The sequence below is a fragment of the Mastigoproctus giganteus genome, chromosome 9 (genome assembly GCF_048544385.1).
Source record: "Mastigoproctus giganteus isolate SK-2022 chromosome 9, ASM4854438v1, whole genome shotgun sequence".
NCBI lineage: Eukaryota > Metazoa > Arthropoda > Arachnida > Uropygi > Thelyphonidae > Mastigoproctus > Mastigoproctus giganteus.
This window is the reverse complement of record NC_143583.1, coordinates 185,941,820-185,956,757: the sequence shown is the minus strand read 5'-3', so window position 1 is coordinate 185,956,757 and position 14,938 is coordinate 185,941,820. Positions and strand designations below refer to the sequence as shown.

Genomic DNA, 14,938 nt, shown 5'->3' with positions numbered 1-14,938 from the left:
ATTTTCGTTAAGAAATCCAAGAATTACGTAATTTCAATTATCCACAGCCTTTTGCTTTCTTTCCGGGGATGAAGGGAACAATAAATTATTATGAAGTTTTTGGCTTTCTCAGTAATGCACTCATTGGCTAAAAAATTGGAAATTTTTTTCGGCTGGCGTCAGCAGATAATTAAAGTACGGTATGCAAATGGAAATTGCACGATTGGTATGATTACAAGTTCCGTGGTATCAGATAAATACTGTATGCTTTCCGAATATGTACAATAAATACTTCCTCGTGGGACTTTTTCCCAAACCCTGGAAATTAGCTCTACTGAAAATTTTATATAAACCTGGAAAAGTCAAAACAAACCCAAGGGTGTATAGACCATTATCCCTCCTGGCCAACTTAGGGAAACTTTTTGAGAGATTAATTTCTCCCAATTGCAAGCATGATCGGACCAACAATTGTGCTCAGACCATCAACATGGATTCAAAAAGGGTCACTCGACCGAAGACGCTATAATCTCTCTACTGAAATACATCCAGGATTCTCACAGCAAAGCAAGTATGTCTTGGTGGTGTTCGTGGACTTCGAGGGCGCATTCAACTCCCTCTGGTGGGAGAGCGCTCTCGGGTCACTACGTTCAGCCATGTGTGATAATCATATCTACCAAACTATGAGATCATACTTTCAAGACAGACAGATCAAGGTTTGTGCCAAACACCTGACTTACAGAACGATTGCTTCCAGAGGGTGCCCGCAGGGTTCAGTCCTCGGGCCTCTCCTCTGGGGAATGCAGTTTTAAACCAATGGCTGACAAAGGAAAATGGGGATTGCCTAAAAATTGCATATGCAGAAGACTTGGCGGTCGGCGTTACTGGAAGGTCGAGATCAACTTTGGAACAAAAGATCCAAACAATATTGGATGATTTATCCAACTGGGCCAATCTAAATAAACTCAATTTTCCCTACAAAAACTAATTTCACGGTTTTTCGAAAGCAATTCAATTATGGCAGACCTCCCACAGTTATCCTAAATGGCTCACAAATCCCCTACGTATCCAGCACCAAGTACTTGGGACTTGCAATCGATGACAAACTAAACTTTCATACTCACGTATCCAAAATTTCAGAGAAAATTAAAAACTTTACGGCTGGAATTGCAAGGATTTCCAGAAAAGAATGGGGCCTTAGCAAAAAGACATTGTCTTTATACTATAAGACAATCTTCCTACCGATTGCTTCGTAGGCAGCAGGTGTTTGGTTTTGGAGGATCTCAAAAACTAAGATTAGGACTAAACTTCTTTCATTACAGCGTTCGGTGTTGCTCACTCTTCTTCAAGCTCCTAGAACGGTGTCGAATAATACTCTACACGTTCTAGCAGGAACCCTGCCTCTGGCTCTTTATATCTCCTACAGGGGTATGATCTACAATCTCAAAAAAGGAACTTCTGTAAATATTTTTAACATTGTAACAGACCCTGCGAACAGAATAAAAGAGGAAAAACGAAGACTCTGGAAGGAACTCACCGCTGTTTGGCAGCAAAGATGGGCTGAAAGTGAACATGGTGAGGTCACACGAAGATACATTTCAAATGTTGAATTCGCATCATTACCCTCAGTCTCAAAATGGTTTGTGCCTTAGCATGACCACATCATATTTAATAAGTGACCTCGGGTCTCTCAGGGCTAAACTTTTTGAAAGGGGCTTTGAGCCTGACCCTTTCTGTCACTGCGGTGCATCTGAGACATGGCAGCACGTTCTCTTTGAATGCAATGATTATTTGAATGAAAGACAGGTACTGCTGAGTAAAATAAATAATCTCTCAGAAAATAATGTACATTTGCTCATTGAATATTCTGATGTCTTCACTACATTCCAACAGTTCTCTGCGGAAGTTTTCAAGAAAAGACTTGCGGCTAGAAACTCTACTGCGGAGTCATAATGATCCAGATTAACTTACTTTTGGGAAGAACATATCGGAAGATAGTCATCAACGCAACAGGAAATGACAGGTAGACCCCTTTCTCCTCTAAGCTCACCAACAAGCTTTGTGTATAAACGTTCCTAAATTATTAGGAAGCTAACCTTGAAGAATTGTAAATAATTGCTTTACAATACAATACAATACAGTTAAGAAATCCATACTCCTGTGGACCCCAACACGCTTCTCTCTTATGAAATCTTATTAAAAAAAAAATAATAAAATAAAATAAGATCTTCTTCCCATAAGATGAATCCTGCAATAATCTGAAATGCCATCGAGCCTATTGAACACAAAAAACTCCAATTTCTGCTTTCTGACTGATAATTTTATAACCACACGTATAGGAAAACCTTCTGCAAGAACGCTCAGTGCTACCGCGAGTGCTTTAGTGCATGCTGGGAACTTTCTCTCCTGCCTAAAGCTCAGGAATACTATGAACTCTCCACATGGAAGTCACCTTGAGGAACTTCCATAGCCCTACTCTACAGCTGAGGTTCTACTAGGGAAGAAATTAAATGAGACTATATATTTCCTGAACAGTTTGACTGGCACACAGAGAGACTGGTAAACCTCACTGGAATCTGTAATCAATGTCAATAGTTTATTTTCTTGTTAGTGCTAACGTTAATAAAGTAACTGATATGCACAAAGCTATTGAAAACTGCAGGGTTCTTTGAAAATGTTTGTTTCAGCTGTGAGACTTCAATGGGTTTTTGGATCTGCAGCCTTGTTTTTTTTTTGCTGGCTCCCAGGCCTTGGGCAGCTTGGGAGCGGGATAGCTGGCACCCACTGGTATTGCACTACCTGTAGTGGGTGCGGGATTTTGTGCGTTTTTGTTCAAAAATATATATGCTAGGATAATTATATACGAGAATGAAAATGTACATAAAATTGTATATGTTTCTTGAGATTGATCATAATATTTGAGTGTGTAAATAAATGAAAAAAAAAAAATAAATAAATGAAAAAAAAAAAATAATAAATAAAATAATGCTTTCCCGGGGTTTCTTAGTCGGTCCAGTAATGGCGAAGACGGGTGACCTCTCCGATTTTTAGACAGGTGTTATTGTTGGAGCTTATTTAGCAGGAGCCACGATTGAGGAAAACGAAGCAAATCACTGGTGTGTTGAAAGAAACCATCTCAAACATATAAATGAGTAGAAGACGAAAGGAAAACGCAGCTCTAAAAGATACTCCAAGAATGAGAGAGAGCCGGCGAGAACACGGCATAGTCGTTGTTTCAAGTGCTTCTAATAATCGGTTGTGCTTTTAATATCAGTTAATGAGTAGAGTTTTACACATGTGCTAGGGCAACGGCCGAGTGTTTTTTATGTCCCGAGGTCAAAATCTTCAAGTTCTGTACCTTCTAACGCTTTCAACTATCTTGTAAATTAAGTCGAATCGGGCACCTAAACATTCCCCCATATATCCCCATCAAGGTTTCCCACCAGGCATCTAACATATGCCTCTTTCTGGATCAAGATCAAAGATCCTAATATAGAAAGGTGTGAGACTGCGCTGGCTAAGCCAAATTTTTTCCAAAGATAGGATCAGCCCACAAGCAACCTGACGACGTACTTAGATCAGAAGTTTCCAGTTTCTGAGGTTTTACTTTCTTATTTTTCCCAGACAAAGTGGCGATCGGTGTAGCATTTTTCGGGCTGTGTTTTTCTCTTTGAGTAAAGGGAGTTCATAGAGATGGTAATCACAAAAACAGGATTTAATTTTCAATTTTCATTTCTAAAAATTATTACAACATTGAACTGACATATGCAATTTAATTACAATTCGCTCTACACCCTCTTGCAGGAATACATTTGCTGTTCTGGAATAAAATTATTGACTCAGATGATTCATACCTTATTTAGCTTCTCTGCACCTATAATTGGTATTTATATTACCTATATATATATCCTTTGAGATTTACGATACAGACTTATGATTATGGAACACAAATCCTCTCGAAGTCTGTACACTCCTGAATGCTATCAAATTTACTTGTGTGTATTTATGGCCTTAATAGCCCTTACATTTACTAGAATATGGTTTAGGTAACACAATCTCTCTTATGCTTGACACCTAAAGTGTCTATACGTTCTTATATATTCTTAAACCCTTTAGTACTAGGGATGACATAACATTCTCACTATCTTTAATATTTTCTGGCAATAAATCAGAATTACAAATCCTTATCAGATCACTGCCTTTAGTTCATAGAGGGCTTACACATCTTTTAATATCGCTCTTTATCCTTAATTTTACCAAAGACGCTCCCTGCATAAATCTGTTAGTTGTATTTACTTCTTTTGGTACAAATTTCAGGAACGGAAAGGTCCATCAATCTTACTCATGTTTTAGATTAATACTCAAAAAAGGGGACTTGCATTCGGTATCTTTGCTAAACTTCCTTTCGTTACCTCGATAAGGTCCCTCCTTGAGGGCTGCTATGACTAGCAGTCTTCCTAGTGATTGCTGCACAGTACTGGTTTGGTCTTCCCCGAATTACGCTTCCATACATAAGTAGAATTCGATTGAGCTTTCCATTGCTTCACTCTATTTCGTATCTCGTTTCCTTTCTCTCTGTTGTCTTCCCTACTCTGCTTCTCACTACTGCATTCTTCGTTCGCATCCCTTTCCTAAAATTAACCCCACTTACACAGCTGCATTCTTAACCTGACGGCACTTTCCTTCTGACCACTGCACTCTACCAGGACCGCACTCTTTCTGCCCTAATCTCAACTTGTTTTCTCTCTCCTGTTTATTTTTCACGCCTTTTTCTTTGTTCCTCCCAACTTTACTCTCTGGCCAATCACCTCTCCCATTTTTCAGCAACTTCTTCCTAATTCGATTGCCGGCCCTCTACCCCTTTCTTGGATTCGATCCGATTGGACAGTATTACGTTCGTAGCGTAGAACGTCATATTGTTTCTAAGTTTCCACAATGTTCTGGCCAGCAATCCGATCCATCTACCTCCTTTGGTCAAGCCTATTGCATTGACCATCTTTGGAATTCATACAGGTGCACTTAAACAGTGCCTTTCCCCTCCCATGTCACTACTAAAACTCTATTCCTGGCTGTTTCCTTAACAGCCATGACCGTTCATTTATTTCTGGAAATCTCACTCATCACGAACGCTGTTTTTCTGTATTACTTTTACTAAGTCCTCTCCCTCGAGTTCCGTGACCCTTCTACACCATATAAGTTGTCTAGCCTCAACCTGTAGTTTGTCATCCATTGTTTCCTCCACTTACATCAACGCTTCCCGTTAATCTACTTTCGTCGCGGATGTTCTTTTTTTCCCACGAATAGTCGTATTCTCGATTGCATTCCAATCTATACTTGAACTTAAATTCTCATCACATGCTAAAAACCCAATAAGTTATGTATCTTATAATTCTCACCCTCTATTAATTTCACAAGCCTATATATACATACTCCTTTATACATTCAGACACTACGATCATATATATATATATATATGATCGTCCAAAACACTTGGTCTCTGGGAAAGGATCTGATTGGCTTCTTACTTCATCAGCGGTGAGCTGAAGAAGTTGTTTAACAGAATTTTACAACAGGGAGTCGTCCAAAACGCTTGGCTAAATTATAGAGTCATCCGAGTTCCAAAGGTGCAGAATCCGACCTCAACTGCTGACTATAGGCCTATTTCAATCTCCTCCTCTTTTTTTCAATTGCCTAGAGAAATGCATGTTTAAAGTGGTTGCCAATTACATCCTTTCCCAAGACCTCAGCATACACATTACGTGCTCCCACAAAGATCACCGATAACATGCATGCATACAGGTTCTGAATTTTTGAAAACCAAGCCTGGGAGCAAGGCTATGTTATGCATGCGGCCTTTGACTCAGTCCAGGTTAAGCCACTTATGTGCCTTCTGGAGAACTACTACGGTTTCATGGGTAATGTCTCGAAGCTCCTCAGGAATCAACTAACCAACAGGGTCCTTACCTTCCACCAAGGGAATAACTGCATCACAACAGGTGGCACCTCCGTAGCCAGGTGGGCAAGAGCAGCAGCGCGTAGCACACACTTCTGCATTAGACCGGGGTTCGAGCCCGCGACCACCAAATACGGAGGATGCGGAAAGATCAGGGAATGATCATCTCATATCCCTGGAGCAATTTGGCCTTAGTTGCTAATGCTCCTAAAAACCAAATAACAACAACAAAACAGGTGGAAGTCGATATATCCCAAGGTGGATCGTTGTCGGCACTGCTTTTTTCAGTGCCGACAACGCTATTTATTCCGCTAATGAATGAGATACCTGCGTTTATGGCCTACGCCGACGATATTGTATGTTACCTCTCAAGCCTAGCTAACACCTCACCAGACGAGGCAGAGGAATTATCGAATTCTGTCATCCTGAACAAATATCTCACCTCTTTCTGTGAGTACGCTACCTATTTTGGGCTTCAAATAAACCCTGAAAAATATTTCATCTTCTCACCTAGAGCACAAGCAGACCTCAATCCAGCAGCCTCTCTGCAGCCCTCCATTGCGGGGCACGTTCTCGTCGCCACTCATTCTGTAAAATTCCTAGGAGTGGCAATGGACGAAAACCTAACGTATAAGGAACAAATCCAGCAACTGCGTTCAAGAGCATTACGGGCTTTCTGGGGTATGAAACTTGATCTCTGTAGAGTGCACAACAAGGTGGAAGTCGGTATAACCCAAAAGTCAGAAAATTTCTCCTCTACTATTTTAGTTCTATCATCAGTTATGGTATTGAAGTTTGGTCGGTTGCCCCTCTGTCCAGTCTGAAGATGCTTTGGGGCCTAGAATTCTGGGTCCTAAAGTGGGCCAACAATTGGGCTCACCAGCCCTATAAAACATGAAAATTGCAGCTCTGCATAAATATCAGAAACACTCCAGCCCAACCCCTGGCGTATGCGGTTGGGTGGTTTTAATGGGGGTTTATTGGTGCAATGGGCAACTAAGGCCAAGATGTGCCTGTCGCAGTGGGTCTGCAAACGAAGTGGTAATATGCGAGGAAGTCCACAATGGCGCATAATCTTTGCTCCCGACTTCGTTAATATCTGGGAGATCGTAGGCTGGAAAATCCCTGGTAGAGCCCTCAGAAACCGTCCAGTGCTCTGTTCTAACCTGCTGAAGCTGTCGACCTTTAAGTGGCACTTTTCGAACAGCATCATCAGCGCTCTGAACTCCCCCAACCATGTGATTTGAATGTGTGGTCCAGAGATTCTGTCTACAGAGAAGAAACGCGCAAATGCATAGTCAAGTGCATTCAGCATTCCTGCAATTGTCAGAGCAACTAGTCAACTCCCAGTGGAAGTTTCCAGACTGTCTCAATGTGTTGCAGTTTGTATATAATAACTATAAAATCTGTATAATCCAATATAAGCTGTGTATAATCTATTAGCACTTTTTATGTACTTTTCTGTGTACCCACGTAGTTTTTTATGTACCGAATAATTGTGAGATTCCTCTGGTTGCCTTTAGCAGGAATCGTATCCTACATTTTTATGAATAAAGAATTTTTATTATTATTATTTCAAGCGAATTGTGAGTCCGAATAAGCAGGTTCAATGTGCAGCAAATTCAGATGAACAACGGTACACGACAGTACACATGTACAATATCCATACACTTTTAAATCTCTGGCCTCAACAGTGTTCTGTTTCACTTGACAATGTGTACTACGCGGAGATGGGGGGGGGGAACCCCTAGTGCCGTTTGACACGAATACACTTTACTTGTGCAGCAAATTGACCCAAATACGGTGCGGGAGTTTAAGATAATCGTGTACCAAAGCCACTCTTTTTTTCTATAGAATATGGAAAGATTTGCCTGGAGTGATGCCGCCAACGCCAAGATGGAATCCCCAGGTTCATTATGTGGTCTCTGAACGCTAGACCATTACAAACTTTCTCACCACCACCCAAAGTATTTTTCAGCCTTCGAGAAAAATAAAGAACTGGCAGTTACATATCTAGTTATCAAAGCTGCCTTCGAATTCAAGTGTCAGCGCTTTTACACCTTCTAAAATCACACTACAACATCAGCGACACATTGCTGAACTTCATCTCTCCTTTAGATTCGAATAATCCGACTCCAAACTCCAGATGGAATATAGGAAAGAGAAGTGACCACAGGCGTCCTCCAAAGTGGTGTATTATCGGGAAATTCTGTTTACAATAATAATCGCTCTAATACTAAAGAATATTCAACATCTTCTGAATTATGCCGACGACCTTAAAATCCTCACACCCATCACTCAGAATGCAAATCTTGCTCAGACTACGGAGTACATCAATGGAATACTCAGTAGCTTATCTGCCTATCTCGACAGTTTGGACTAAAAATCAACCATCCAAAACTGCTTTAATGATCTTCTCACTAAAGTCTACCCCATCTCTCAACAATCCTGCCACCTCTCAACAATACACATATTCCTCAGGTTATATCTCATTCTAATCTGGGTGTGGAATTGAATCCTTCTGTGGATTGAAAACTTATCGCCCTTTGCGTCCGAACTGAGATGGATGGCAAAACACGATCCACAACACAGTATATTAATGATCGCGTCAGAATAATGAAGTATGTTTTGTTGGTATGGATCGAGGTCCTCTTATATAGTTAAAAAGTCGTGCCACCTCCAATTAATATTTCTATCGTATGGAACCAACTCCCTCAGCCACCTAATTGGATCCGTGCCAGGACGTGCATGGGCTGTAATTCGGGGCAAAAGGTGGGCTACCAGATATTCGATAAAGGGATCTAATTTTTGTGTCCAGTGGGTCAAGTGTGTGTATATTCACGATTGTATGCTGTTTCGTTTATTCAATAAACAAATCTAACGAAGTTCTTTTCTAAATCATTGAACTTTAAGAAATTTGTTGATTCTTTGTTCCTCTAGAAATAAAATGCACCCCCCCTACTCATTTTCTTAGCCGATGTCGTCAAGAATGCAATGAGTAACGTGGACTTTCCTTTTATTTGTAGATGGCGTTTGAAGCACGCGCTTTAGACTACGGTGGCAGATTTCCTAAGTTGCTGATTCCCAATACAATGGACTAATTTCTATCTGCGCTACACCAAGACTGGGAGCAATACATTTTAGACGTTTTTTTTCACCCGTTCCATGCCAAGAATTCTACTGTTGACAGGTAAGACACTCGTACTTTGAATTAACTGTTTTGTATACTGATGAAAGACCACTGAGCTCGGAATGAATACGTCGATATTCATTCCATTGGTATTTCCCAATATTTAATGCTTGATATGAATGGATGTAAAAATTTAATGCGCCTAATATTTGTGTCGGGTCAGTGTACATTTAAGTCGATAGCAAAACAGAACGGTCGTGCCCAGAAAATGTTTCTTTTTTGGAGTCGGCGCGATGTTTTTAATAAGAGGAGGCATTTGACGGCGTTGCAGACTGCTGGTCTTGAGTCAAGCGCAGACGTCCCACCGAGTTCCGACCCCCCCACCCCAAACTTCCGCGTATTTCGCTAAAACGAGTGTTTTAAGGTGTCTTATGTTTTCGGGTATTGTCATTTTCGCGTCGTTTGTAGCGGATAGCGCGCTTCTGCGCAATAAATCCGTACAACAATAATGTGGGCCGCTTTTTGATTGGGCGGAAATGAAACAGCCACGGAAATTTTTACGACTGATCTGCGACGATATGGAACTGCGAATGGTCGGTTTTATCATCGCCTTTTGGTCTCATCTCCTCCTCGTACGATTTTAGAAACTCTACGTCACAAAAAAGAATTGGCAGACGACCAGTGAACTGTCACGGTTGCTTCCGATGTTTAAAAAGGTGCCGTTATTGGCGATTAATAGTTCATTTCCGGAGTCCGAATTCAATACGAAAAATTTCCATTTCTCTAATGAGTAGGCGGACATTCGCCGCTGTTGGCAAGATGCCAAGATACGGTATCACTGTCGATTTCAATGTCCTTTGTTGGAAGAAAGCAGAAGAAACGCGGAGAATGTATACTGCCCTTCACAATTAACAGCGACATACGCGTACATTCATTAATTGATATAACGCGACAATTCTGGACATCCACAGCCCTCTTGTACCGCGGAGTTGCGCGAAAGAGTTGGAAAATTGTGGCCTTTCAGCCGCCTCACTCGACAACCGACTCTTCTTGAGATAATAGAACGCGTTCTCTGCGAGCACCGACGACTCAGGAGGTAAGTGAATAATTGAATGGCTTTAGCCGTAAATAAATTAGCGTTAATTCATTTGCACGTGTTCCAGTGGCTCGATTGCCCTGTCTGTTGGTGGAGACCGTAGAACTTGCCCGCAACTACGTAATAGGGATGAAGCCGAAATGAGGTCCGGGCAGCTGGTATAATTCAACGCTGGGCACAAAGAGAAGCTGTCTCTACATCTTTGATTAAATAACGCTACCTTACGAGAGGTTATTTAATCACTGTATAAAAAGAATCAAATTACGTCCGCCATCTTGTTTCAAGATGGCCGCCACCCAGACGATAGGCATCTTCTGCACTGTACTCTCTCAATAGAAGTTATTGATGGTAAGCCAGACATATAGCGATCTTTCCAAATAATGAGATTACAACAGAGACAGCCGATGGTGGATTCGTACCACTTTAGGCCTTGTTATGCTAACAATCTCCATCTACGATTATCCCTAAAGTTTACTGCGAGGCATTATGCTAAGAACGAATCCCATTCTCAGTCCAACAAACTTCTAATGGCAGAAGACGGAAGCTCTATTCTCCTAACACGATTACCTCCGCGGAACACAGAGATAGCGGGGCGCCCTCTTTCACCGTACTACTGTTGCACGCGCGCTGGGTTAAAATCATTTGCATAAAATTCCATCTTTGGTTGCCGCACAACTTCGTACAGATTTCTAAACACATCCGGTGCCAGGAAGCGGAGGTGTTACCCGATTTCGACACATAAAAGACACCCGCAGGACATACGTCGTAATGGACCGAGTGGCGACAACATAATGGACATTGGCGACAACGCAGCGTCCGCTGGAGTACGCTGACAGAAAACAAGTTTATTGGTCAGCAGACTTAACCACACGGATAAAGAATTTTACTTCCGGCAACTTCCTTTACAATTCCAGCAGCCGTGCTATGACCACTGTGCGCATGCGCGAATGGCTGACTTCTGGTTTATTGTCTTAGGTGCGCGTAAAAACTTGAATTTCTATTAACTGAAAATCTTACTTTCATTTTTTTTTACTATTCATACCAATTCGCACAAACGGTTTTCATCGATTAAAAGTTTATTAAGGTCTACCCCCCCTCTTCCCCCACCTTCTGTTCGCTACAATCAATCGAAATGAAAATAGGAACGAATTTAATTTCCTATTTTTTAATATTCTTTGGCAAACTGGGAAGAAATGAAATAACAAACGCTGAAAAATGCATCAGCTGTTGTTTGCTCAGCTTCCAATTTTTTTTCATCCCCCCCTCCAACTTAAATTTTTATTTTTATTTTTTATTTAGCGAACAAAATGGCAAAAGCGGTTGTGTGTGTTGTCCATTTAATTTGCAGAAAAATTGTTTGCATTTAGAAACCAGCGCGCGAATCTCGTTAAAAAGGGCGCGAGAAAAGTTGAAAACGACATGATTGTTTGTAATTTTTATTTGAGGCCTCGCGCGCGCGTCACGTGTGAAATCCACTTTGGCGTCAAAACTGCAGGAAATTAACATTTTCTAGAGCTTTTTATTTTTTGCGCGCGAATTTTTCATTTCCATCAAAAATTTTTTTTTTTTTTTTTTGTTTTTTTTTTGTTTGTTTCGCGCCAACAATGTTAAAGGAGAATTTTGCAGAAGACAGTTTATCTGAATGTATAAATGCGTTTTCTAATTTTCGTCTGTTTACTTAAAAGAATTGGTATTAAGTGGTTTAAGAAAGTGGCGCTGCTGAGAAAAAAATTCTTAGGTGGCGCATTATTATCAGCTTCGCTACCGGCGCAACGACTTCCCGATGAATTAATTAGGGGGGGGGGAGGGTGCATTCTTGAGAATAAAGCAGACGCTGTTTAAACTTTCTTCAATGGCAACTCTACTTTTGAAATATAGACTTCATCTTTGTTTTACTTAGCCTTTAGGCAATTAAGCTTCGCCTTTCTTGCCAGTAAAAGAAAAATTGGCGCTTCTTTTCTAAATAGCGTCCCCGAGGTTTCGCGTTCTATCACATTTTAAGTTAATATTAGTGCGCCTTAGAGAAACAGTCCGTCCCTCGTATTTTGACTGGTTTTAAATATTTATTCAGAGCTCTCCCACTTCTGGGATGCACGTGCTGCTGGAGGAGAGATGCCTGTCTGGGGAGCCTTCGCCCATACCAGCTGGAATAAATTGCTGCCATTCTCCATCTGAATAGAATTTTGTCACTCTTGATTAATTTCCCGCCACTCATGAGATTTTTTTTGTCTTTTCAATCACTGGCTGTTTGTTTCTGCAGAAGATGGGTTTCTGTAATTCCATTTGATATTTTTCTTCGTTCATTCCGAACAAAATGATCTGCAGTAATCTCATTATAAACGAACAACCGACTTTATCCACGCCAGAGGGAGACTGACTATCTGTCACATGGTATTGTAATGAACTCAGTGATGGGAATAACGATGGTATTTTCTTGGGGAGGGTAAGAAGGGGTGGGAAGTTGGATTTCGTTGAAGTAGGTGTTTTTGCTTTGTCGTACGTGAAATTGGTGTATCGCACGATAAATCACTGGAAACATTGAGCGATGTGTACCATCATAAGATCCGTGTCTTCTTATTTTTTTAAGCAGCTCCCTCAATAGTGTACTACACCACTTTTGATATTCTTCGTAGAAGCAGGTGCGTTTCCAACCAGTTTTTGTCCTTGCCGGATGAAAAACCCAGAATTATTCCAGTCAGAAAAACCGCACACCTCCGCCTGAGACCGAATTACATTTTCTGTCCAGCAAACCGACCAATGGATACACGCCTCGTGCCCTTAGCTACCTCGTCGCTTCATTCTCAACGTCGTATCAAAATAAAATTCATTTCTAAGATTGCAGCATCTGATCACCAATGAAGGGGTAGTTATTAGATCTAGAAAAAATTAAATTAAAAAAAAAAAATTGATAATTTTTTTTTTTTTTTTTAAGGCTGCAAAAATCTTTTGTTTTTGGTGGCCGCTGTCAGCTGCTGGTTGGGTAATATTTTTCGTCGCACGTGCATTTCCATTAGTGGCGAAACTATCCTACCGACACTGAGGGGGATCCGAGAGGAGATCTGAGAATTTCTCAAGGAGTCCAGAATTTGTAGTTTGCCTACTGATGAAAAGCAGCAGCTAGAAATAATTTGTTTACAACTCTATACTGATGCCTCACAGCATTAGTTTCCTCGATGTTTATCTTAAATAACTCCGGCCCTCGCTGTCGATGCATTAATAAAATTTAAACATGTTTCGTCTGCTGGATTTGTTAGTTTCGTTAATTGCGTGCCAGATGCTTTCAGCCAAGCTGCTGTTTTTTTTTTTTTTTTGTTTTGTTTTGTTTTCGGATATTAAGTTAATTTGTCTAATGGAGCCGAGAGCAACTTATTTAATAAGGGATACACGCAATAAAAAAAGTTATTGATATTTGTACGCCACCACTGTTGTCATAAGTCGTAACTAATTTGATAAAACGCGCCTAAAAACCCCGGATGTCATTACTGTTATAAAAAATTACAGGAATATCTTCCCCACTAATCGAATATTACCACAAGCACTAAAATTAGTTTTAATAATCGAATTCGTCTGCTTGATTTTCCCTACTACTCGTTTCCCTCAAAAAATTATTTTAATATTCTCGCGGCGTCTGTTAGAGTGAATTTTAAACCACCTTTCAAGGGTACAACTGGGTTTTCAAGGGTACAACTGCCACCCCTTACTCAGATATTTCGACGAAGAAGTCAACGGGAAGAATTCGACAGAAGATTTATTCTCAGTCAGACACACAGTTTTCGGTCAAAATGATGACAAATAATTTTACCCGAAGAAGACAATTGAAAAGACTTGCCTGAACGTTATGCCAGGGTTCGAATAATGGACACTGTTGTAGAAATAAACTTGGACGGTTTTAAAATAAAGATTAAATGTGTTTAGACGAAATAGAGCACGTGCGAGGCAGTTCCCTCGTGCCTTAACTGAATCGCGAGTAAATACGGGTCGAATGAGGTCTTTTTAAAAAAAAAAAAAAAACAAGCGACGAGACGACCAAACTTGTTTTTCTACCCCGTGGCAGTTATTAGCGACGGGGTGGTTGTCACTTCAGTCTGCATTCACTCTTCTATGGCGGGCGCTGGCAGTGCACGTGCGTGTGACACTCCGTAGCTAGTGCGGATCTTTGGAGGCAACCCTTGTACAGCGCGAAATAACGTGTCAAAAACTGCTGGCAACCCTTCCGTGGGCTTGTTTTAGGCGGCCCCGGTTGTTGGGAAGAAGAAAACGGCGAGGCAGTGACGGGAGCAGACTGGGCGGATTCCGTGTCGACATCGACGGACTCTTATCAGGAATTTATATTGGCCGTAAAACACGCGTTTCATTAACGTTTCGTTTTATTTTGCCGGTAGGTGGCGATGCCGTAGATTCAAAGACTACCGCGCCTGTCCGTTATATAGCTAACTCCCCGATTACCTACAGATGGCGCTGTTTGTATTTAACGCTTCGAGAATCGGGGGGGGGGGTTCTTTATATCGCTCAGTCGGACACGTTTATGGAGCTTTATCGAATGAGCGCTGTTTAGCCACAACTGGCTGTTTCTGTTTGGCAGGTAGAAGGGAGCGCGCCGCGATCGATCCCTTTGTAAAGAGGTGCAATAAAAAGCGTAATAAAGCTTATTTAGGGAGCTTTGTGAAGCCATCGGGTATCTGCAAGCGTGGCATATTGAGGGGCCGATTCGTAAACCCGTTTAATTCGTTCGTCTGTTTGATGGGAGAGAAGTGTAATGGTTTTTTCGATAAATGTTTTCCGA

General features: G+C 41.1%; 1 protein-coding gene across 3 annotated transcripts in view; it reads left to right on the top strand.

The window, feature by feature from the left end:
• Window positions 1-14,938, top strand: part of LOC150080944 (neural cell adhesion molecule 2-like) — a 244,587-nt gene that overhangs the window by 54,725 nt on the left and 174,924 nt on the right. For all 3 annotated transcript variants that reach the window (XM_090380989.1, XM_090380990.1, XM_090380988.1), the window contains exon 2: window positions 8,956-9,119. The gene's annotated coding sequence lies outside the window, so the exon portion shown is untranslated. The remainder of the gene's footprint in view (window positions 1-8,955; window positions 9,120-14,938) is intronic.